We start from the raw sequence: 25,661 nt of genomic DNA on the forward strand, positions 1-25,661 counted from the left end.
TGTAACATGAATGAAATAGTATCTGTTATTGTTATTACTAATGATTATGTTGATCTGAACATAAAACTTTAAAGATGCATACAGAGTTTTAAGGTTTAGCAACTCCTTAAAAGTAAACTCCCTTTCTGTTATGGTATATGAATGTTACTCAGTGTTTTAGTTTAGTTGAGGCCAAAATTGAATGTTTTGTGGTTATTTTCTATTTTCTTGAGTTTGGAGATATTGCCTATCATGTGTTTTACTGAAAGTGAATTATTTTTAATTTTTTTATTTTTTGGTGTGTGTGTGTGTGCAGTGGTTTGTAGCTCTAGAATTGAGACATTGTTTTGCAGGGTATTAGTTGGGGAAACTTTCAGGCTCCTTGTTGTATTACAAAATTATTTGAAAAAGAAATAGATTTTTAGGACATGAATGAATCATCCTTTGCTAGGCAGCTTTCTCATGAGAGATTTGTGATTCTTGCAAAATCCCTTTTGGGCTTTTGAAACACGAAAGAGTATTACTACTAAAGCAGAGGACAGGAACTTGCTAAGTTATAAATACATGACCATAATGAAAGACCCTAGGGCAGGGGCTCCCCTGGTAGGTTAAAGTAGGTTAAAAATTTTGCCTGGTCTTTTCCCTCCCTTTCCCATAAATGTTACCTTGGAACTTAGCAGCACAGTCCCAAGTAAGAGTGTCTCTGTTCTGTTTCTTTCTGAGTGACCTCCTGAAATGTGGTGTGTTGGAAACTGTTTACTTCTCCGATCTCTCTCCCACTTGCCCTACCCTCTGACTTTATTGCCTGTAAATTGGGACTGATGATTAGGTGTAAACTTCCCTCTGCTACTGGCCCCTCCTCCTTTTGCTTAAGAATATGGGGCACATTTTCCTATAGATACTATTCCTTTACTTGATAAACATTGTAGAGCAATTCTGTTTAATATTCTATTTAGTGCTGAAGGATAAAGAGTCGTGAAATATAGGTGCTTGTTATCAAGGAATATACAATATTTTAAGGAGAATGAGATTTGTATACACATCAGTATTTGATTAGTGCTGTATGAATAGGTGGGATTTAGAGATAGAGGAGATTAATAATTTGGACAAAAATAAGCCAGAAACTGAGTCACTAGGTACTCCTTCTTCTTGCCCTCCCCACATTCCCCATCTGAAAAATCCATTTAGAATTTAGAATGGAAGACTTAACTATGAATTCATGGATCATGGATTATACTCAGTTTCTGGCTTTTCATGTAGACTGGATCACTTAAAATATTACGAAAAAATAACACTTTAAAAGTAGATTTCTTGGGGCGCCTGGGTGGCTGAGTGGGTTAAAGCCTCTGTCTTTAGCTCAGGTCATGATCTCAGGGTCCTGGGATCATGCCTGCTTTGGGCTCTCTGCTCAGCAGGGAGCCTGCTTCCTCCTCTCTCTGCCTGCCTCTCTGTCTACTTGTGATCTCTATCTGTCAAATAAATAAATAAGTAATCTTAAAAAAAAAGTAGATTTCTCAGTAAAGATAAAATATTCCTCATTTTTAGAAGACCATCTTATATTTTAATGCTAATTATAACCATTGTATTACTATTAATCTGAGATGTCCAGTGCACTGAAAAAAGTAATCTTTTAATCTCACTGGTTTCATATAGTACTTGAAAATATGTTTATGAATGAACACAATTGTGCAAAACTGAAGCAAGTATATACTAGGTTGTATTTCCCTATGACAGCAAATGAGAATATTTAAGATATTTTAAATGCATTAGAAGTATATTTTCCATTTTTCTCATTCCCTTTAATTCTCTAGATTTCGTTTTATACAGATTTGTTAAAAAAACAAAAAAAAAGAAGTGGTTTAGGACCACTTACCTCAAGGCCACCAGGAAAGCTTCCTAACAGACAGATTCTGGAACCCCATTGGCCTACAGAATGAGAATCCTTTTGACATGGGTCTGGGAATCTATGTAGATAACTCTAAAGTTGGAGAACCACTATTTTTGTGCAGTTTGCAGAATGGCAGCCTTGCACGTCATATCTGGCCCACAGATTTGTTTTGTTAAGCTTGCAGCATTGGCAGTATGGTTTTACAAATTTGACTTGTCAGCTCTCAAAAATTGGGAGTTTACACATGTAAGTCCAAATTTCTGGTTTCTCTTGAAACAGCAGAATAACTTTGCAATACTGAGCCCATGTTCCCACATGGCTGTCAGCAGTCTACTGTACCTGAACAAGATCTGTCTCATCTTAATGGGCCATGTGCTCTGGGATATGCCAGTGCTTTGAAACCTTTTTTCACCCTGGGGTCAAGTGTTAGTTGACATTTCCTTTTCTTTAGTTGACCTGCATCACTCAATTTTATCACCTTCTTAGAGTCCATATGGAATTTAATTCTTTACTCCAGATCCAAAAGTTTAAAAAAGTGAGGAGAAATGATTGGAAAGAGGTCAGATTGGAGGCTGGGAGACCAGAGAATTTATTATAATAGTAGAAATAGGAAATGAACTGCTACACTAGGACAGTGGTAATAGGGATAGAGTAAAGAGGAATATTAGGATTTAGAAGCTATCAACTTTGGTGATTGAATTGAGGTGGGATCTGGGTGGGAGGAAGAAGAATAAGCATGGAGAAGTAGGGACAGAGATAGTTGGTGGAAAGATGAGTTTATTTTTAGACATGTAACTTTAGGTGATTATGGGACATTATTGCTAGGTACTGAGGTATATATGAAGCTTGTTAGGTAGTGTAGACCCTCCCTACTATGTTGGAGGAGAAGATGACTCCAAGAGGAGCATGTGTGCTCCTGGGTATATGTTTAGATTGAAAAAGCATATTCAAGGGGCGCCTGGATGGCTAAGTGGGTTGAGCCTCTGACTTCAGCTCAGGTCATGATCTCAGGGTTCTGGGATCGAGTCCCACATCGGGCTCTCTGCTTGGCGGGGAGCCTGCTTTCTCCTCTCTCTCTCTGCCTGCCTGTCTACCTACTTGTGATCTCTCTCTGTCAAATAAATAAATAAAATCTTGAAAAAAAAAAGAAAGAAAAAGCATATTCAAATCAAAACTATGATTAGATACAACCTCACACCTGTCAGAATGGTTCAAATTAACAACATAGCAAATAAGAGATGTTGGTAAGGATGTGGAGAAAGGGGGAACCCTCTTACGCTATTGGTGGGAATGCAAACTGGTGAGGCCATTCTGGAAAACAGTATGGAGATTCCTCAGAAACTTAAAAATAGAACTACCCTATGACCCAGCAATTGCACTGCAGGGTATTAACTCAAAATACAAAAAGACTGATTGGAAGGGGCACATGCACCCCAGTGTTTATAGCAACGTTAGTAACAATAGTCAAATTAAAAAAAGAGCCCAAATGTCCATTGATTGATGAAAGGATAAAGAAGATGTGGTATTTATTATATACAATGGAGTATTATTCAGCAATAAAAAAGAATGAAATCTTGCCATTTGCAATGACATGGGTGGAGTTAGAGTGTATTATGCTAAGTGAAATAAGTCATGTCAGAGAGAGACAAATAGGTGATTCCACTCATATGTGGAATTTAAGAAACAAAACATGAACATAGGGGAAGGAAGAAAAAAGAGGCAAAACATAAGATACTAAACTATAGAGTACAAACTTGAGGATTGTTGGAGTGGGGAGGTGGTTGGAGAATGGGCTAAATGGGCAATGGTTGTTAAGAAGGGCACTTGTGATGAGCACTGGATGTTGTATGTAAGTGATGAATCACTAAATAATATTCCTGACACCAATATTAACACTATATATTAACTAATTGGAATTTAAATAAAAACTTCAAACAAAAAAAAGAAAAAAGAAAAAACAGAGAAAGCTACCTGTTTTTTCTGATGCAAATTGAAAAAAATCTACAAAACTGTGAACAGCAGAAATCGGCAGAAAATAGCATATCCTCACCTTAATCTTATCTGGATAGAAGTGTTGCATACCAAATCCCTGGGTGGAGAAGTATCAGATCCTTACAGTGAGTGAGACTTTTATCCAAGGGGTCAAAGGTTAGCAAAGGTTGATGTTTTGCTGTAGGATATTATAATGCTAGTGTTATTTATGGACAAGGGCTTCTTTCTTGCAAGTGGTAACTTTGGTTTCTTTGTTCCTTTATCTCCTACGTTTTAAATTTTGCTCTCTAAGTATTCTTTAGTACTGTGGATACTAAGAACATGTTGTATTCTAAAAAGTGTTTGTAAGACATTTTTCTTTCTTTTTCATATCTCTGAGAATATTGTTTCTTTGGGAACATGTTATATAGGGAGTCTAGTTTCCCAGGGTAGCTCCCCATTTTCAAATCCTACTTAATCTACACTGTAGATGTGCAAGACATTATGCACAGTATGAGTCTGGGCTCTGGTAGCAGTTATGTGCCATATAGTGGGAATAGTGAAGAAGAAGTTCTTTTCTAGGTATGGGTCTGACCCTAGGCAATATTTTGAAATTGGTAAATTTTATCTTTGGGATTCCCCAGGCTCCTTTCTGTACCCTTTCCCCATATAATGGCGGTCTCCCTTTAGGTGACACCCTCCTTCTGTGATTCTCCCCTTCCCACATCTTCCCTGTTCTTCACTTTTTCTGAGTACCTACCTCCTCTTTTCTGAGTCTTCATTTCTGTCAAAGAACTTATTTTTCCTAAGTATAAGAAAGAACTATGTTACGATAATTTCTGGAGTTGTGCTGTATTCTCGTAATTTTAAAATGATTAGTGTTAATAAAAGTTCATTGCTTGGTAAAGTATCAAGCAGGCAGCACAAGAAAGTTCATGAAGTCTGACAGTGAAAGGAGAATGTTTTGGGGAACAGATAATCCTGTAAGCAGCCTTGATTCTTGATTTAAAGTTCTCCCTTGGGAATAATTGGCACTGAGCTGTTTCTACTTTTCAAGTCTTGCCTTTATTCATGTAAGAGTGTATCTTAGAGCTTTTTTAAAAATTCATAACTGCTTCCATGTGAGCACTAGTGAAGCTTCTGGAGTTGAGGGTAGGCAAACAAATAGGGTGAGAAGAGTGACTCTTCCAAGACTGGGATTGTTCATATGGCCTTTTAAGTGAAGGGTATATTCTAAAATGGCTTTATATAAGCAGGAATAAATAAAAAAGATCCTTTCATGTTTCTTATCTGCAAATGACATACAATTTCTAAGCTTAGACAATTTGATCATTGAGGCAAATGGTTTCTAATTTAAAAGCAGTGGTTTCTAATAATAATTCATAAACTAACTACCTTCTGTTCCTATCTGTTGAGTTGTATGCTTACCAATGAGTCTGTTCTATTTGTTTCCATACCTTTGATGTGGTTTGAAGTAGGGTCCATGAGCCAGTGGCCAAGAATTCTTGAGACATCTTCGGTACAAAAAGTTGTTTTTATTATAGCACCAGGACAAGACCTGTGGGTATAAAGCGCTGTACTTGGGTTGTGAGGGGGGGGGTGTGTGACTGATTTATATGCTTTCAAGTTGTGGGAAGTAAAGAGGAGGGAAGTTTTCAAAACGTCTTTCATATGTTAAAGAAGACTTACCGGATCATGGAGGCCTGGCTTTTGTTAAGCTAAGGTGGTTTTTCCCTCTAGCTAGGCCATAACAATAAGATTGGGAGTTCTTGGAGGAATGTCACACCCTGCTACCGCAAGTATTTGTCAGTGGACTGAGAGTTATAAGGAGATTTCATTTTATCTACATTTCCTTTTTGCCTTTGTTCTCCACACCTATAATGCCAAGTGTAATTACTATTGTAATGATATGACTTAATTAAACATCATGAAATTGATGAAATGTGTAAGAAGAAAAAGATCTTTCCATGAAAATTAACTAGAAGTCCTTTGTATGAGTTCATGAAGCAGCTAAAAAGCTTGCCATTGAATTAAGCATAGGTGAGGCAAGTGAAAAGCCTAGGAAAAATAACAAAAATCTAGGATTCCTGTGGCTTTGCAGGTATCTTTAAGTTCTTTTTTCCAAGGAAAATGCTAATAGTAGAGAATGCACTAAGGGTGTGGTTTATGAAAGGGGCGTTGCTCTGAATTCCTGCTAAGGAGCCTATATTAAAAGACCTTAGCTCTACATCAAAAAAGTGGTGAACGAATGTGTATTTCCAGGTTGTGAGTTACAACAAAATGTTGAAGACAATTTCTACTTTTAATAATTCCTCACTTTAACCAATTTTTAAAAAGTTACTGATACAGGAAATATGTTAGGGTTTTGAAGCTGACGGCCAAGAAAGAATTCTTGAGACCTCTCTGTGCAAAAAGGTGATTTTATTAAATCATGGAGACAGGACCCATGCTTAGAAAGAGATGCATTGAGGTCATGAGGAGTGGCCCGTTATATACTTGCAAGTTGGGAGGGGGTTAGGGATAGGGTAAGTGTGTAAGGAATTTTGGAAGCAAGGTTTCCAGAACCTTAGGGGGCTAGCTAGCTGTTGTTGGGGAAAGGTCATTTATTGCTGTTCAATAAAAACTCAGTCATGAGACTCTTCAGATGTATGTAGGTGGGTCATATGTGTGGAAGATGATTGCCAACATGTATCTTGTAGGGGGGTAGAGATAAAGGAAGTTTCCAAAGGAATTTTTATATGTTAAAGTAGGCTTGCAGGATCCTGGAGGGTCCGGCTAAGATTGCCTTTTGCCCGTAGCAAAGTAGTAACACTAAAGCAGCTGAGTCCCTAGGGGAATGTCACTTTGCCTGTTTCAAGGACTTGGCAATGGGCTGTAGGTAGTAAGAAGATTTAATACTTTTTCTTCTGCCTTTGTTTCACACAACAGTAACCACCTCCTGGACCTTATTATGTCTGTATAATGCTGTATAGTAAAGGCTCATTTTCTGTGCTGTAAAATGAAATTCTAGTTAGAACATCCTTTCTTTGCCGTTTCTGGGTATCTGAGGAACCAACATGCTCCAAATTGTTTGTCGAATAACCATGGTAGTCAAGCAGATTGTATTCTCATTCTTTAAAACTTACTAATCACATATTAATATATGGTTACCTTGTCTCCATGACAGATAAAGGCATCTATTGGGTGTCGATATTTTATGTTGTAGAAATAAAATAAAAATAGAGTAGGGGATGATTTCAGTATGAGGCCTTGTAATCACAGATTCTTTTAAGAATTATATCCAAGGATATACTTTCTGGAACATTTGTGGTTTTGTTAGGTAATCCTGAGGGATTCTGTATATTTATTTGTACCTTAACGTTTGTCTTTGTATTTCTCATTTTTAGTAGGATTTTTAGTAGGGAGGTTGCTAAGTATTATTTACAAGTGAAGTCTGATAGGGAGATTGTGGAACCATTCCAGTATTGCAATAGTTCTATTCAAATGCAGATGAACTGCTATTCAACTACCTAGGTTTATTCAGATTTGGCTCAGCCTTCAGGGTAGGATGAATAAAGCAATTTGTTCATAGGGAGTTTGCTGGACTAACTTTTTGTCCCTGCTCTACTCAAAAAATAACATTTAATCACTGACCCTTTAAGTCTTTATTTTTTTTTTTAAATATTTATTTATTTGACAGAGAGAGATCACAAGTAGGCAGAGAGGCAGGCAGAGGGGGAGGGGGAAAGCAGGCTCCCTTTCTGAGCAGAGAGCCTGATGCGGGGCTTGATCCCAGGACCCTGAGATCATGACGTGAGTGGAAGACATATACAACCTATTGAGACACCCAGGCACCCCCCAGCATTTTCTCTTCTTGCACATAATCAAGGTAGCCTTTTATGGAGAACAGGTCTGCAGTAAAAACAAAACAAAACAAAAAAACCCCTGAAACCTCTAAACGGACAGCATTCTTGGCAAACTGAAGTGATTATCTGGCTAGATATTAAATTCTTAGAATTTTGAACTCTGCTAAATAAGGAGGTTTATTACAAAGAGATTATAAAATGGTAGAAGTGAGTACAAATCTTGACTCTTTGGTGAGTTTGGCCATATCACCTCCCTAATCTGGCTTTCTCTTGTTTGCCATGTGTCATCATTTCTATAATCATTATGTATTGTTTGTTGCAATTTTGTTTCATTTGACTTCTTCAAGACTACCAACCACGTCTCCAGCCTTGTTTTTCAGATGTTTTGTTCTTTGTATTATTGTTGCTTCTTTTGTGGATTTTATTTATATATTTTTTCATCCTTTACTTTTCAGAATTCCGCTAGCTTGGTTTTAACTTACTTTTCTTTGATCATTTTTTTACTCAAAATACTCAAAGTACTCAAAGTATGTACTATATATGTACATATTTAAAGTCAGTGATACAGAAGGGCTTGTATAAAGAGTAATCTTCCCCTACTCCATGTATTTCTATCATCAGTGTTGTTGTTTACCAGTGCCAACCCATTTTAACTCTTTTCACTGTTTTGTAGTTTTCTCCTTATCTCTAAATAATATGCTTGAAGTACCATGTCTTACCTTATTTGTTTTAGATATTATCTGTTGCCTACCCAACAATTATCTTAACCTCAATCTGGCAGTTTCCCTTTCTTTTTGGTCAGTAGTTACTTGGCAGTTCCTTCCTTTACCAAACTTGGTTAGTTCATAAAAATCAGTGTACATACAGCTTCTCCCAGTTTCCTGAAATTTTTCCTCCTAACTGTTCTCCTGGTCATGTGATATATCTTTTCCTTTGTGGTGTTTAATAACATTACATTTCTAGCCTTTGTCAAAATTTCATCCTTCTGAGGTGGGTTGGGGGAATAGGTGAAATAGGTGTTGGGGATTAAGAAGTACACTTGTTCTGCTGAGTACTGGTGGTTGAATGGAAGTGTTGAATCATTATATTGTACATCTAAAACATACTACACTGTATGTTAACTAACTGGAATTTAAATAAAAATTTAAAAGAATATTTCATACTTCTGTGTTCACATATCAAAAGTCTCCAGGTTAAGCATGTATTTTTACTAGAAATATACCAAAGGGGGAAAAAAAATTTAGTCACTTGTTTTTGAAGAGTTTGAGAGCACACTTTTCAGTCTCTTTATTAAACACCCACCTAGGTTTAGCCTTGTCACAAAATATTTAAGATATTTATTTCTATCGTTGATCGTTGTAAAACTTCAGGTAAACCTTTTTAGGATATTTAAATACATAATATAATTTAAGGATTATTTTAGTAGTATAACCTCCTGTGGTTTAAGTTGGAACATTCTCATTGGTCTTGGTGGCAGGGAGAGGAGAAGGCAGAAGAAAATCCAAGTAACTATTCACTAAGAGCAGATGTTGTATTTGGGCTGTATGGTCACATCAATATGGATATTGGCAGAAAACATCCCATCAGTTTGACAGATTTTACTCATGATAAATGTACTTCTAGAGGGCTTACAAAAAACTACTAGTTATAAATGTTTATTTTTGCAGTAATCCTTTCTGATTTCCTTTTTTTTTTTTAAGATTTATTTATTTCACAGACAGATCACAAGTAGACAGAGGCAGGCAGAGAGAGAGAGGGTGAAGTAGGCTCCCCGCTGAGCAGAGAGCCCGATGCGGGGCTCAATCTCAGGACCCCAACTTCATGACCTGAGCGGAAGGCAGAGGCTTAACCCACTGAGCCACCCAGGTGTCCTCTTTCTGATTTCAGCTTAGGTTTTTTTTTTTCTTCTCTTGAAGCTACCTTATAATGATTTAGTTAAAACATATTGGATGTAGAGAGTAGTAGTATTTTACAGAATGACCTAATTTTATACTGGTGTTCCCCCTCCTGATTGCATTTAGTAAGGCTGTTTGTGGCTCTACCTTTGTGGAATTCAAGGAAAGCTTCTGTTTGACAAAGCTAGGACAAAAAGAATGAATTCTTCATTGTTGGCTGTCTCAAAAAATTTATGTTGAAATCATAAAGTTCTTCAAGGATTAAATTAAAATACTGATTTTGTGTGTTACTATAACTAAGGTAGATGAAAGCAGAAATTGGGAAGGTTTTTAATCTTTTTTGGTGGGGGGAGGTTTTTAATCTTTGTCATAGAATTTATTCTGTAAGATGAGAGTGCCTAATTTTTTAATGCAATTTAAATAAAGAGAATAAACATTTTTAGAGCAAATCCAGACAGAATTCATTTTACAGAGTTTATTGACCTTTATTTTATGGCATTTTCCTTCTGTATTTTAAAAATACAAATACCATGGGAAAATCTAGTATATGCTCTTGAGAGTATGTTTTGTCACTTAACGATTTTGTATTTTATCGTTGGTCAGGTGCCTGGAAAGATCTGTGTGTTATTGGTGTCAGAAAATTAATTCAGTAGCTTTTATAGACAAGTTCATGTGAGTGATCTGGGAGGTACATGACCTTTGAGCTCTATAGCTCTTGCTCTAATTCTGAAAGTAAGCTATGTAAATGGTCTAAGATGTCAGGTTGAAACTTTTCTTGGTTTTCAGCCAAGGGAATTATTGAATATGTTGAGATGCCTCTGTTTGTGCTATTGATGGATCATATCCTATCACGGTCTTATCTTTGCTAATTACTTTGTGAAAGTATATTTTTAGCTGGCATGGTGATACTGCATACAGGTCAGAGAGTATTATAAAATGGTTTTGTTTAACCTCTGTGTCCCTCATTTTTCTTATCCGTAAAATGGAGATAATAATAATAACTACAGTATAGGTTTGTTGTGGGGATTAATTTGAAGTCATTTTTGCCTACCATAATCATGCTTTGCTTAAGCTTTTCAGTGTTAAATATTTGTTAATTAATTAATTAATTAATTATAGGGAGGAAGGGGCAGAGGGGGGAAAGAGAATCCCAGGCAGGCTCCACACCCAGCACGGTGCCTGTCCATCTCATGACCCTGTGAACATGACCTGAGCCAAAATCAGCAGTTGGATGTTTAACTGACTGAGCCACCCAGGTGCCCTAATATTTAGTTATTTAAACAAGTTCTTCCTGTATGAGTTTAAACAAGCTGTTTTTGTTTTCCATGGGGAGATGGTTGTCTGCTTTTACTTTGGAAACCATTTTTACTGGTTGCATATTTGGGAACGTGTTCCAGGAGCTAAATAACTGCTATATAAATGGACTTTTAGACTCTAGCTCTTCCGTGGATTGGTAATTATTTGCAAATTCAAGAATAGCAGTTAAAAGTACTAATAGTGAAATTAAATCATTGGTTGATTTTTTTTATATACCTTTTTCTACCAAAAATGTGTTATAATAATACCTTATTCACTACTCAGGAGTAATTTTCAGTTTTAGGTGATTTATACTCTTGAATCTTTAAAGGAGTGAATCATTTTGTTTTGTCAGATTAATTTTACAGCTACATCAGAAAACTAAATGATGTGGTTATTTAAGTCATTGTGTGGTGAGGTATCTCCAGAGTAATAATCATAGCCATTTAGAGGTTATTTGTGTGTTATAAAGATGGTAAGCACAGGGGCACCTGGGTGGCTCAGTGGGTTAAGCCACTGCCTTGGGCTTGGGTCATGATCTCAGGGTCCTGGGATCGAGCCCCGCATCGGGCTCTCTGCTCAGCGGGAAGCCTGCTTCCCCCTGTCTCTCTGCCTACTTGTGATCTCTCTCTGTCAAATAAATAAATAAAATCTTAAAAAAAAAGATGGTAAGCACAACAATAGATATTAAATCACTATTTAATACAAACAACAGGCACATGTCTGGGTACATTGCTTCAATAATAAGCATAATTTTAAATAAAATTATATATAGCAACTGCCTTCTCTATTTCTGTTGCTACCATCCTAGTTAGCTCTTATCACCTCACAACTGGATCTCCCTCTTTGTGTCTGTCTCTCTCCTACTATCTCCAATTCAATCAATCATGACAAGTTTGAGTGCTAACTGTGTGCTAGAAGTAGTACACAAAACTGAGAACACAGTTCGGACCAAGAGAGACTAATCTTTACTACAGCGAATGTACAGTATAACAAGGAAGACTGTCATTGAGAAGAAATTATAATTTGATAATTGAAATGTGTTATAAAAGAGAAGTTAGGAACCATGGGAGACTATCACAGGATCGACTGTAATCTGATCTGAACCGAGATAGGAGATGGCTGGGTGAACAAGGGGGCATGGGGTGAGTACTTTCAGTAGAGCAAAGTGTTCATAGAAAGGTCAAGATTGAAAAAGAACTTGAGCTCTAACTAGTATTGTTATATGGATGAAGACTCTTGTGGACTGACTTCAGCATGTAGGTAGATGTTTTAGAGCTTGGATTCTACTCAGATCTAAATACTAATCCTAACTGTGTAATTTATTATCTTTGTGACTTTAGGCAAATGACTTAATGACTGTGAAACTTGATTACTTGGCCTGTAAAATGGGACAGTAAATTCCTATGTAGTAGGATTGCTGTGAGGGTTTAAATGAGGCAATGCATATAAAGCTCTTAGCATAGTGCCTGGCACATAATAAATGCTCATTGAGTTGTAGCTAGTATTTAGGTAGAATAGACCCAACTTGCTTATCTCTGCAAGCTACTTTTTTAGCCTTTGATTCTTGCTCTCTTCTATTCTGAATATTACAGCTTACAACCTTGTTCTAAAATTCTAAAATCTGAAAGCTCTGAAAACAGAATTTTCTCATTCAGCCACAAAACCTGACCCGACTTGAAGGTATATGTAGTCTTTATCTCTCTATCCTGTTTTGTGGAATATTCATGTTTCACTGTTAACCATGAATGCATTTGATTTAGGGTGCAGCACTAGATCCTGCTGGCTGTATTTTGTTATGTTATGGAACACATGCCGTATTCCTTTCTAAAATTTTACTCTAAATTCCAAAACACATCTGGCTTTAAGGGTTCAGATAGGAGATTGTGGACTTAAACCACCTAAAGTCATCTTTCTAAAATACTGCCTTCTCCATGTCTGTCTCTGAATCAGGAAATCGTAAGAAGTCTAAGTAGTTGTGAGAATTAAGTCCATACTACTCCCTTGCGTTTTCAAGATTATCTTTAATCCAGCCCCACCATACATATTCAGAATTTAATACCCTTCAACGACAACCCTGTGTTTCATAAGGCTGCTTCCCTAAGGTAAAATAAAATGCTAATGCTCCTTCTTCTACCTAACTTCCTTCTCGTCCCCTTTTACTGGCTATTTAAATCCTACCCAACAATTAGGGTACAGTTCTTTATAGTTTCTAAATAAAGCTACATTTATGTATTTCTTCTCTGAATTCCTATTGTACTCAATTTATTCACCAAATATTTGAGTAGGTGTTACGTGCCAGCTACTTTTCTAAGTGTTAGAGATCCAAAAGTGAGTAAGATAGGTAAATTAAGGTCCCTGCTGTTAGGGAATTTGTTTCCTAGAAAATAGGACACAAATAAGTGTACAAGATATTTCACATATTGGTTAATGCTGTGAAGATAATAAGATAGGACATGTGATAGTGCCTGGGGTGGGGGGGGTGACATACCTTAGAATCTCACAGTTTAGCATTTGTTTATATGTGTTTAGATTTCATTCTTATTAGACAGTAGATGACAAGGGCAGAATCATATCTTACACTTGCATGTGCCATACGTTGCTGGGCATATAATGGGTACTCAAATATATTAATGTTTGGTTGAGGCATTTCTCTCTTTTTTTTAAACAGAAGGTAAAAATTAAATGTTGAGTCCTACTTGGCTGACTCATTGCCATCAGAGTATGTACTATGTATAAGGTGCTATGCTGTGTTTTGAAATATTTATATTTGTGTAAAACTAGCTTTCATCTCAGCTGCTTTTTATTCATAGACTAAAAGATGAATTTTCATGTCTAAACAATTTTCCCATTTTAAATAGTATAAAACAAAAAAAAATATTTCTATACCTACAGAAGAAGTTACTAGTCTTAGAAACCTAGATTGTTCCTACAGTTGTTTCTGATTAATTCAGGTACTAAATGATTTCCTCCAGTTCATTTGTGTTATTTTTTTTAAGACCTAAGTGGCGAACATGTATTTCCTGAATGCTTCACCCTTACTCCTGAAGCTAGGTATGGTTGTTACACAGAAGAGATTGCTGGATTCCTATATCATAGTCACTCCTCTTGGCAGTTAAAGATTGAAGTTCATAGCAAAACAGTTTAAGACTGAGCATATTTTGTTATGACAGATTTATGAAATTTATCCAGTGAAGTAACATGGTCTTTTGCTTAATGGAGAAAACTGAAGTCCAATGCTGCAATGTCCTATTTGATTTCCGGTAGATACACATTTTGTTCATTATAAATTGAAAGAGCATCTTAAGAAGAAAATCCCTAAAGGAGTTTTTTCTTGTCATAAAAGATTGTGGAAAGAATTTTATTTTGTAATAGTTAAGAATTCTCGTGGGTTAAAATTTGATGCTTTTGATTTGACAGTACTTCTGAGATGATGTTCCTATGGTTGCAAAAATATAAAAGCATTACTTTATTGAAATGATGAAATGGACAGTTTGAGATGCTAACAACAGCAAAGTAAAGTGGTGAATAGGAGCTTAATGCCTGTTACTTATTCATCTCAACTACTACTAGGCTTTTGTCCTGCAGGGCCACAGCTCTTTAAATCCTCTTTAAACCTAGTACACTGCCAAATGATCTAAAAATCAAAATAGATTTAGCTTTCTTGGTAAAATAAATACACCTGAAAGGTACTCTACTAAAAAAAAGCTTTTTAAAAGATTTTTAATTTATGAGAGAGAGAGAGAAAGCAGGGGGAGGAGCAGAGGGAGAGGGACAAGCAGACTCCACAGTGAGCTCAGAGCCTGACCTCAGAGCTGGATCTCAGGACCTTTGAGATCATGACCTCAACAGAAATCAAGGATTGGACACTAAACTGATTAACCACCCAGGCACCCCTCCAAAAAAAGTCTTTGTAATAAAGTATTTGATGCTTGAACTAAATGTTCATTTTGGTTTAGAGATGGTTAAATGGCCTTAAATGACCTAGATTGGTCTTAACTGGTTTATAAAGTTCAGAGTGAGTACAGGATCTGAAAAATAAAAGGCAGGCCTTTGACGAGTACTTCCTTCTGTTACTACTACTGATCTGAATAGGTATTTGGCAGAAATTTTGTCTAGAGAAATCAAACCCTGATTGATACAGATGGCCTACCTTAAGGGCCCTACTACTGTGAAAAGTATATGGAGGTTATTTTAGGGTACTGCCCTGTTAGAGCTCTCAGAATTTCTCTTTTTTGATCTTTCATTAATCTCATCTTCAACTAGATTACAAGGTCCATGAAGGAATAATGCATGTTTATCTTGTTTATGATTGTATTCCTACTGCTCAGCATTGAATAGGTGCATAGAAAAAGCTCAAATATTCATTCAGTTGAACCAAATAATGGTTTTCTGTGACGTATTGCCCTTCTAAGCAAGAAACTTAAAGCCAGGTAAATAACTGATCCTTCATTTTTTATTGCGATGTCTGACTTATTTATTTAAAAGGGAAGAAAATGGTCAATTTGTGTGACTAAGTTTTTTAGTTGGTGGTGAGACTTTTGAATTATACACAGTTTAGTTTTCTACTTTCTGTGGGAGTAATTGTGTATGTTTATACAACATTGTATTACCATGTAACAACCATAAGAGTTGAATCTTTACATATTGCTATCTTTGTTAATTTCTGTTTGATTAAGAAAATTAAAATTTTCTTTTCAAAGAAAATTAATTTTCTTGCAATAATGAATCTTGCATTTCAATCAGAACTTCAGCATTAGGGTTTATAAGTAAATTGGCCATTTCTCTTTTGGGGTTGAGACTCGAGTGATAATTTTATAATTATACAATACTCATAATACTGTACTAAGTTATATTTAACATAACTGATCACAAGTAAAGTTTAATAAACTCTAATTGTTTGACTAAGTGCAAGCTTACTGCTTTTCTAGAGTTGATTTTAATGGAAATATATGGTCACCATACTTACTGGTGCAGTATGCCCTCATCCTAATGACTATTACCATTTGATTTGCACAATAAAAGCTTACTAAAATGACTTCAATCAGTGCTTTTAATTCAGGGGTGTGACTAATAAAGGTTTATTTTGGGCCATTTTTGCTTAAAAATTTTTTAACTGTATAATAGCTCTATAGTTTGTACGCAGGGTTAAAATCTATAATGTCTGCTTACATGTCGTGTGAGAGAGAGATGGATGTACCTATATAAATCACATTCAGATAAAATTTGAGAGCTTGTCCTTATAGAACATCATTATGAATGAAAAAAAATTTTCAGATAATTTTTTTTTTCCTTAAAGACTTATTTATTTATTTGACAGAAAGGGAGAGAGAGAGAGAGAGAGAGAGAGGGAAGGAGAGAGCACAAGCAAGGGCAGTGGCACGCAGAGGGTAGAGGGAGAAGCAGGCTCGCAGCTGAGCAGGGAGCCTGACTCGGGGCTTGATCCCAGGACCCTTGGGATCATGATCTGAGCTGAAGGCATGGTTTAAACCCCTTAGCTGAGCCACCCAGGTGCCCTAAGATAATCTTTAAAAATTTTTTTTAACTGAGCATAGTTGACATATAATATTTTCAGGTGTACAACATAGTGATTCAGTTTCTTTGTTATGTTATGCTCACCACAGGTATAGATGAAAATGCACTTTAATACAACCATTTAAAAATATGTTTTAAGTTTAGTTTACATAAAAATGCCTAATGTTGTCAAACAGCTCTTTATAGTTCCCTGAAATGTTTCTTTTGTTGGTGGTTTTTGCTATTCTCAACTCCTTTTGTATGTTTATTTTTTGACTAATTTATAAATACAGTTGTGAGGTGGAAATAATTTTTTCTATTGAAGATAATTTAATTGTAACTTACCCAATAATTTTATTATTTAATGTATTCTGAAAGAGGGTTTTATATATTTATTTTTATTTTTTGTGAATCAAATTATTTTGTCATTTTTACAAATGTGTCTTTTTTAAATTCAAGTATAATTAACGTACAATGTTACATTCATTTTAGGTGTACAGGATAGTGACTCAGCAATTCTATATACTGCTCAGTGCTCATCATAAGCGTATTTTTTAATCCCCTTCACTTATTTTACCCACCTCCCCCCACCTCCCCTTTGGTAACCATCAATTTGTTCTCTATAGTTAAGAGTCTGTTTCTTGGTTTGTCTCTATCTTTCTCTTTTTTCCTTTGCTTATTTGCTTTGTTTCTTAAGTTACATTTATGTGTGAAATCATATGGTGTTTGTCTTTCTCTGACTTCTTTGCTTAGCATTATACTCCCTAGCTCCATCCATGTAATTGTAAATGGCAAGATTTCTTTGTTTTTATGGCTGAGTAGTATTCCATTGTGTGTGTGTGTGTGTGTGTGTGTGTGTGTGTGTGCGCATCACAACTCCTTTGTCCACTCATCTATTGTTGGACACTGGGCTGCTTCCATAATTTAGTTGTTGTAAATAATGCCACTGTAAACAATCAGGGTGCATGTATCCTTTAAAAAAAAAAAGATTTTATTTATTTATTTGTTAGAGTGGAGAGAGAGCACATGTGCACATGTGCACAAGCAGGGGGTGGGGCAGAGGCAGAGGGAGAACCAGGCTCCCTGCTGGGCAATGAGCCCGATGCAGGACTTGATCCCAGGACTCTGGCATCATGACCTAACCAACTGAGCCACCTGGGTGTCCTGCTTTTATCCCTTTGAATTAACATTTTTGTGTCCTTTAGGTAAAACTGTAGTAGTTAAATTGCTGGATGGGAGGGCAGTTCTATTTTTAACTTTTTGAGGAACTTCCATACTGTTTTCCACAGTGTCTACCCCAGTTTGCACTCCCACCAGCAGTGTAAGAGAGTTCTCCTTTCTCCACATTCTTGCCAAATCTGTTGTTTCCTGTGTTGTTAATTGGAGCGATTCTCACAGGTGTGAGGTGATATCTCATTGGAGTTCTGATTTGCATTTCCCTGATGATGAGTTGATGGTGAGCATCTTTTCATGTGTGTGTTGGCCATCTGGATGTCATCCTTGGAGAAATGTCTGTTCATGACTTTTGCCTATTTTTAAATTGGATTGTTTGTTTTTTGAGTGTTGATTTGTATCAGTTCTTTATATAGTTTGGATATTAACCCTTTACTGGATATATCATTTGCAAATACCTTCTCCCATTAGTAGGTTGTCTTTTAGTTTTGTTGTTTACTATAGGAAAGTCAACTAAATCTCTTGTTCTTGTGGGTAATGGCCTTATGAAGAAGAAGAGGTTCTGTATTGTCCTGCTGTGTGGTTTCCCTTATTTCCCAGAGCCCGACATTTATGGCATTGACTATCTTCAATGTGTGCTGCATATACTGTGCTATTTTGTGATGGTCACTTTATCTTTTGGGCCAGTTGTCTGCAGAGACTGTCTTGGTCTGTTGTGAACAGTGTTTGGTCCCTGGACTGAATGTGGCCATTTGACTAGGTGTGCCTTGGTCTGAGACAAGTGAAACTGGCACTTCCGGAAGTGTGATTCTGCCGGGGTATGTTGGGCAGGGTTTGGTGTAAGTAAGTTAGTGAGTGAGTGTTGCCACTGTGCTGGTTCCCACAGGTGGTCATGTGCTTATGAAGATAGGCAGTGGAGGGATATAGCATCTGGCAGTTTCTTTGTTCCTAAAGGGTCCCTCTGTGAATGCCGCCTCTCTGGGATGCATTCTAAAATGAACACATAACCTCCCCACCATGTGCCCTAGTTGGTCTTCTGATTGCTGTTTCCATGCTGTGTGTCTCTAGGTCTTTTGTCTGCCTTCTCTCCAAGAGCAACCCCAGTGCCCTTGGAGCTCTATCTCAGCTAAGCCCACTGACATTTAAAACTCCAGGCTTTAAGCACTATTGCTTGTCAGAAGTCATGAAATTGAAGTTTGGCTCCTCTAACATTCCAAGCCAGTTGTTAGAGGGAATTGTTTTCCCCATGTGCTCTCCTACATGTGAGTCTGTCTCCTGCCTTTCTCTGCGAACACAGCTCCCTTGCCACTGCAGTGGTTAAGATCTTTTTCTCTCCCAAACTGTGTCTCTGCACTTCCTACTTTCTTTGATGTGGCCTCCTGTCTTCCTTTAGTTGTATTTTGTTCTGCCGGTTTTGGTGTCAATTTCTGGGGTATTGAGATGATTTGATAGTTATCTAGTGGTGGTAATTGGACAAGGCAACCCTAGGTTCCTCTACTCCACTGCCACCTTCTGACCTCGTTGTTTCCACTTGAATAGGATGGACAGATTGGGTCTCACTGAGCAAAAATTCCAAAAGGAGAGATTATGGAATAAAGAATATGGAAATAGAAAAGGTCATTGCCAGCAGAGGGAAGAGTCAGTGCACGTGACTGATTACATTATTGAAGAACAGTGAGGTGGTCACTTTGACTGAACTGAAGGAATTAAAGGGACAGTAATAGGAGATGAGGTCAGAGGGATCTGGAGAGAGTACAGATCAGGAGCGCCTTGTAGGCCATTGTAAGGATTTTGACTTACACTTGCAGTGAAATTAGAGAGCTGTTGGAAAGTTTTTTTTATTTTTCTTTTTTTCTTTTTTCTTTTATATTTGGAAATTATGTTAGCCACCATACAGTATATCATTAGTTTTTGACGTAGTGTTCCAAGATTCACTGTTTGCGTAAAGCACCCAGTGCTCCATGCAATACATGCTCTCCTTAATACTCATCACCGGGCTAACCCATCCCTCTAGCCCCCCCACCCCTCTAAAACCCACAGTTTAATTCCCAGTGTCTATAGTGTCTCATGGTTTGTCTCCCCCTCTGATTCCCCCCTTCATTTTTCCCTTCTTTCTAATGTCCTCCATGCTACTGCTTATGTTTCACAAATAAGTGAAACCATATAATAATTTACTTTCTCTGCTTGACTTATTTTAGTCAGCATAATCTCCTCCACTTCCATCCACGTTGATGCAAAAGCTGGGTATTCATCCTTTCTGATGGCTGAGTAATATTCCATTGTATATATGGACTACATCTCCTTTATCCATTTGTCTGTTGAAGGGCATCTCTGGTCTTTCCACAGTTTGGCTTTTGTGGCCATTGCTGCTATGAACATTAGGGTGCATATGGCCCTTCTTTTCATGACATCTGTATCTTTGGGGTAAATACCCAGTAGTTCAATCTCCAGGTCATAGGGTAGCTCTATTTTTAATTTTTTGAGGAACCTCCACATTGTTTTCTAAAGTGGCTGTACCTACCAACAGTGTAAGAGGGTTCCCCTTTCTCCACATCCTCTCCAACATTTGTTGTTTCTTGCCTTGTCAATTTTTTGCCATTCTAACTGGTGTAAGGTGGTATCTCAATGTGGTTTTGATTTGAATCTCCCTGATGGCTAATGATGATGAATGTTTTTTCATGTTTCTATTAGCCATTTGTATGTCTTCTTTGGAGAAGTGTCTGTTCATGTCTTCTGCCCATTTTTTGACTAGATTATTTGTTTTTGGGGTGTTGAGTTTGAGAAGTTCTTTATAAATATTGGATATCAACCCTTTGTCTGTTGTGTCATTTGCAAATATCTTCTCCCATTCCTTGCATTGCTTCTTTGTTTTGTTAACTGTTTCCTTTGCTGTGCAGAAGTCTTTTATCTTGCTGAAGTCCCAAAAGTTCATTTTTGCTTTTGTTTCCTTGCCTTTGGAGACCTGTCTTGAAAGAAGTTGGTGTGGCTGATGTTGAAGAGGTTACTGCCTATGTTCTCCTCTAGGATTTTGATGGATTCCTGTTTTCACATTGAGGTCATTCATCCTTTTTGAGTTTATCCTCGTGTATGGTGTAAGAGGATGGTCGAGTTTCATTCTTCTATATATAGCTGTCCTGCTTTCCCAGCACCATTTATTAAAATTTTTTTTTTAATTTGACAGACAGAGATCACAAGTAGGCAGAGAGGCAGGCAGAGAGAGAGAGAGGAGGAAGCAGGCTCCCTGCAGAGCAGAGAGCCCGATGCGGGGCTCGATCCCAGGACCCTGGGATCATGACCTGAGCCGAAGGCAGAGGCTTTAACCCACTGAGCCACCCAGGCGCCCCCCCCGGCACCATTTATTGAAGAGACTGTCTTTTTCCATCAGATATTTTTTCCTGCTTTGTTGACGATTATTTGACCATAGAGTTGAGGGTCCATATCTGGACTCTGTATTCTGTTCCTTTGGTCTGTGTGTCTGTTTTGGTGCCAGTACCAGGCTGTCTTGGTGATCACAGTTTTATAATATAGCTTGAAATCAGGCAACATGATGCCCCCAGCTTTGTTTTTCTTTTTCAACAATTCTTTGGTGATTTGGGGTCTTTTCTGGTTCCATACAAATTTTAGGATTGTTTGTTCCAGCGCTTTGAAAAATGCTGATGGTATTTTGATGGGGATGGTGTTGAAAGTACAGATTGCTCTGGGCAGCATAGACATTTTAACAATGTTTATTCTTCTGATCCATGAGCATGGAAAGTTTTTCCATCTTTTTGTGTCTTCTTCAATTTATTTCATGAGTGTTCCATAGTCCTTGAGTATAGATCCTTCACCTCTTTGGTTAGGTTTATTCCAAGGTATCTTACAGTTTTTGATGCTGTTGTAAGTGGAATCATTTCTCTAATTTTTCTTTTTACATTTTCATTGTTAGTGTATAAGAAAGCAACAGATTTCTGTGCATTGATTTTGTATCATGCCACATTACTGAATTGCTGTATGAGTTCTAATAATTTGGGGGTGGAGTCTTTTGGGTTTTCCCCATAAGTATCATGCCATTTGCGAAGAGAAAGAGTTTGACTTTTTCTTTGCCAGTTTGAATACCGTTTATTTCTTTGTTGTCTGATTGCTCTTGGTAGGACTTCTAGTACTATGTTGAGTAATAGTCGTGAGAGTGGGCATCCTTGTCATATTCCTGATTTTAAGGAAAAGACTCAGCTTTTCCCCATTGAGAATGATATTCACTGTGGGTTTTTCATAGATAGATTTTATGAAATTGAGGAAATTCCCCTCTATCCCTATACTCTGAAGAGTTTTAACCATGAAAGGCGGGAAAGGATCCTGTATTTTGTTAAATGCTTTTTCTGTATCAGTTGAGAGGACCATGTAGTTCTTCTCTCTTCTCTTATGAATTTGTTCTATCACTTTGAGTGATTTGCAAATGTTGAATCACCCTTGCATCCCAGGGATAAATCCCACCTGGTTGTGGTGGATAATCCTTTAAATGTATTGTTGGATCCTGTTGGCTAGGATATTGGTAAGAATTTTGGCATCGTATTGCTCTGAAGTTCTCCTTTTAGATGGGGTCTTTTCCTGGTTTGGGGATCAAGGTAATGCTGGCCGCATAGAAAGAATCTGGAGGTTTTCCGTCTGTTTCTATTTCTTGAAACAGCTTCAGAAGAATAGGTATTATTTCTTCTTTGAATGTTTGGTAAATTTCCCCGGGAATCCATCCGGTTGTGGACTCTTGTTTTTTTTTTTTTTTTTTTTTTTTAATAATGATTTTATTTATTTATTTGAGAGAGAGAGAGAGCATGAGAGGAGAGAGAGATCAGCGGGAGAAGCAGACTCCCCGCCGAGCAGGGAGTCCGATGTGGGACTCGATCCCAGGACTCCAGGATCATGACCTGAGCTGAAGGCAGTTGCTTAACCAACTGAGCCACCCAGGCGCCCCTGGACTCTTGTTTTTTTGGAGGTTTTTGATCACTGCTTCAATCTTGTTACTGGTTATTGGTCTGTTCAGGTTGTCAGTTTCTTCCTGTTTCTGTCTTGGAAGTTTATAGATTTCCAGGAATGCATCCGTTTCTTTTAGGTTGCTTAGCTTATTGGCATATAGCTGTTGATAATAATTTCTGATGATTTTTTCTATTTCCTTGGTGTTAGTTGTGATCGCTCCCCTTTCATTCATAATTTTATTAATTTGGATCCTTTCTCTTTTCTTTTGGATAAGTCTGGCCAATGCTTTATCAATCTTATTGATTGTTTCAAAGAACCAGCTTCTAGATTCGTTGATGTGTTCTAATGTATTTCTGGTTTCTAATTCATTGATCTCTGCTCTAATTTTAATTATTTCTCTTCTTGTGCATGGGTTTGGTATAATTTGTTATTGATTCTCCAGATCTTTAAGGTATATAGATAGTTTGTATATTTGGGATTTTTCTGTTTTTTTTGGTGAGTCTTAGATGGCTATGTATTAGGACCACCTTTGCCATATCCCATAGATTTTGGCCTGATGTGTCTTCGTTCTCATTGGTTTCAGTGGATTGATTAAGATCTTTGATTTCCTGGTTGACCAAAACATTCTTGACGAGGATGGTCTTTAGCTTTAAGTGTTTTAGTTTCTTTCAAACGTTTTCTTGTGATTGAGGTCCAGTTTCATAATATTGCGGTCTGAGAATGTGCAGGGAATAATCTGTCTTTTGGTATCGGTTGAGACCTGATTTGTGACCGAGCATTTGGTCTATTCTGGACAAAGTTCCATGTGTGCTTGAGAAGAATGAGTATTCTGCTATATTTTGGGTGGAATGTTCTGTATTTATCTATGAGGACCATCTGGTCCAATGTGTCATTCAAAGCTCTTGTTTTGTTGTTGATTTTCTGCTTAGATGATCTGTCTGTTGCTGAGAGTGGAATGTTAAGGTCCCTTACAGTTAATGTATTATAATCAGTATGTCTGTATTTTGATTAACACTTGGCTTATGTAGTTGGCTGTTCCCATGTTGGGGGTATAGATATTTACAGTTGTTAGATCCTCTTGTTGAATAGAAATGTTAAGAATGATAAAGTGTCCTTCTGTATCTGTGACTACAGTCTTTAGGTTAATATCTAATTTGTCTGATATGAGCATTGCTACCCCAGTTTTCTTTTGCAGTCCTTTGGCATGGAAGATGGTTTTGCATCCTTTTACTTCCAGTCTGGATGTATCCCTAGGTTCACAATGAATCTCTTGTAGACATCATATGGATCGGTCCTGTCTTTTAATCCAGTCTGCAACCCTGTGCCGTTTTATGGGAGCATTTAGGCTGTTCACGTTGAAAGTGATTATTGAAAGATAGGATTTTATTGTCATCATGTTGTCTGCGAAGTCCTTGTTTCTGTGGTTCGCCTTTGTATATTTCTGTTTTATATCACCCATGGGGTTCTTTCTCCGTTTATGGAACCCCCCTTAATATTTCTTGCAGGACCGTGTTAGTGGTCACATATTCTGTTAATCTCTGCTGGTCCTGGAAGCTCCTTATCACTCCATCCATTCTGAATGACAGCCATGCTGGATAAAGAATTTTTGTTTCTTCTCATTTAGTATCCTGAATATGTCTTCCTAGCCCTTTCTGGCTTGCCAGATCTCGCTGGACAGGTCTGAGCTTGTTCTGATGTTCCTCGCTTTGTAGATAAGGAATCTCTTTCGCCTACCTGCCCTTAAGATGGTTTCCCTGGTATTAAGATTCACAAGGGTCACTCTTGGTCTGTTCTCCTTCATCTTGGGGATTGTTCTCTCTGACTCTAGGACACAAATTCTTGTTTCTTTCCCCAGATTTGGGAAGTACTCAGCTACGAGTACTAATATCCCTTTTAGTAAAAAGGGATGTGAGCAAGCTTGACCAAGTTGGTGTACATCATTCAGCTTCTGTTATTTTTTTTTAAAGATTTTATTTATTTATTTGACAGAGATCACAAATAGGCAGAGAGGCAGGCAGAGAGAGAGGGGGAAGCAGGCTCTCTGCTGAGTAGAGAGCCTGGTGCAGGGCTCTATCCCAGGACCCTGGGATCATGACCTGAGCCAAAGGCAGAGGCTAAACCCACTGAGTCACCCAGGCGCCCCTCAGCTTCTGTTATAAGACATAAATGTGTAGGATGTGGCAGAAAGTTTACTTTTAATTCTCAGCTGGTGATTTTTAAAAATCTCTTTCCTCCCTAATCACAATCTTTATTATTTTATTATTTTTTAAAGATTTTATTCATTTATTTGACAGAGAGAGAGAGAGAGACTGCGAGAAAGGGAATACAAGCAGGGGGGAGTGGGAGAAGGCTTCCCGCTAAGTAGTTAGCCAGATGTGGGGCTCGATCCCAGGACCCTGGGATCATGACCTGAGCTGAAGGCAGATGCTTAACAACTGTGCCCCCAAATCAGAATTTTTAATTAAAATTTCAACGTACTTATAATAATTGCCCTTCATGCTGATCATATGTTATTGTAAGATCTTGAATCACCTTCTCAATCATGGAAGTTTACTAAACTATTATTACTTTGTTTACTTTACTGTAATATTGCTTTATTACTTTAGCATTGCTATACCCTAATTCTTCAAATAGTGGTGCCCATTTTGTTGTATGGTAGCTTTTATTAGCCACTTTCTTTTATTAACTAGGATATACCATTTTAAGTGCTTTTCAGCAGTAGAAAACCACATGGAAAAAACATGTTTTGGAATTTTTGAGAAATGGACATAGATTAACAGAATCTGTTAATTCAGTTTTTTCTAGTATATTTTGAAGATTTCCTTTATCAAATGTAACTGGATTTTAGACACAGCTCTTTCATTTATTTCATTTATATTAAATGTGACATTTTTCCATTTTTAAAAATTTATTTATTTCATATATATGATTCATTCTAAAACTTTGAAAAAACTTGAAAGGACTTAAGACTTTGCAATTTCTTTTCTCATGTTTGAGCACTATGGTAATGATGTCTGATCCAGATCTGACTTTGGGACCCTGCAAGTCATCTTTAAAAACAAGTACACACCCCCATCCAAATCTTCATTTTTAATCCTTAAAGAGTGTTTTTTTCCCCTTTGTAAAAAATGTATTTGGTTATATATTTAAAGT

At 37.2% G+C, this 25,661-nt stretch overlaps 1 protein-coding gene across 2 annotated transcripts in view; it reads left to right on the plus strand.

Moving 5' to 3' along the window:
* Nucleotides 1-25,661, plus strand: part of LOC111159173 (diaphanous related formin 2) — a 1,005,724-nt gene that overhangs the window by 21,409 nt on the left and 958,654 nt on the right. The gene's annotated exons all lie outside the window — the stretch shown is intronic.

The sequence above is a fragment of the Enhydra lutris genome, unplaced genomic scaffold (assembly GCF_002288905.1).
Source record: "Enhydra lutris kenyoni isolate GAN:26980312 unplaced genomic scaffold, ASM228890v2 scaffoldscaffold67, whole genome shotgun sequence".
Taxonomy (NCBI): domain Eukaryota; kingdom Metazoa; phylum Chordata; class Mammalia; order Carnivora; family Mustelidae; genus Enhydra; species Enhydra lutris.